Genomic DNA, 677 nt, shown 5'->3' on the forward strand with positions numbered 1-677 from the left:
TGCACCAGGCCCCCGGGGCCGAGCCTTCCTGTGCTTTAGCGGAAAACCCCAACGGCTAGGTTATGCCCCAGGGGGACTTTGGGGCCCAAAGGGGGAAAGGGAGGAGAAAGGGAGAGGGAGGAATAAGGAAAGGGAGAAGGAAGAATAAAGAAAGGGAGAAAGAGGGGTGGAGGAAGAGTGAAGGAAGGGAGAAGGATGGGTGGAAGGAGTGAAGGAAGGGAGAAGAAAGGAAAGGGGGGGGGGGGGGAAAAAGGTGGAGGAAGGGTTGGCGTAGACAAGGAGAAGAAAGGGATAAGAAACGGAGCAGAAAGGGAGAAGGAAGAGAGAAGAAAGGGAGGAGAAAGGGTGAAGGAAAGGTGGAGGAAAGGTGGAGGAAGGGTGGGAGATGGGGGAGAGGGGAAAGGTGGAGGAAGGGGGAGAAGGGGGGGTGGGGGGAGGGGAGTGTCGAGGAAGAACGAGGTTGAGATGGAAAAAAGTGTAAGAAGGGAAGGCAAGAAGAGAAGGAAAAAAGTAGAAGAAGAACAAGGAGAAGAAGGAAGAAGAGGATAGAGAAGGAGGAAAAAGAGAAGAAGAAAGAGGAAAAGATAGAGGGGGGGGGTTAGAAATCGATGACATACGTACGAAGAAGAACGAGGAAGAGGAAAAGGAAAATAATTAAGGAAAAGGGGAAAAAAGTC

Source organism: Penaeus monodon, chromosome 27 (genome assembly GCF_015228065.2).
Source record: "Penaeus monodon isolate SGIC_2016 chromosome 27, NSTDA_Pmon_1, whole genome shotgun sequence".
Taxonomy (NCBI): domain Eukaryota; kingdom Metazoa; phylum Arthropoda; class Malacostraca; order Decapoda; family Penaeidae; genus Penaeus; species Penaeus monodon.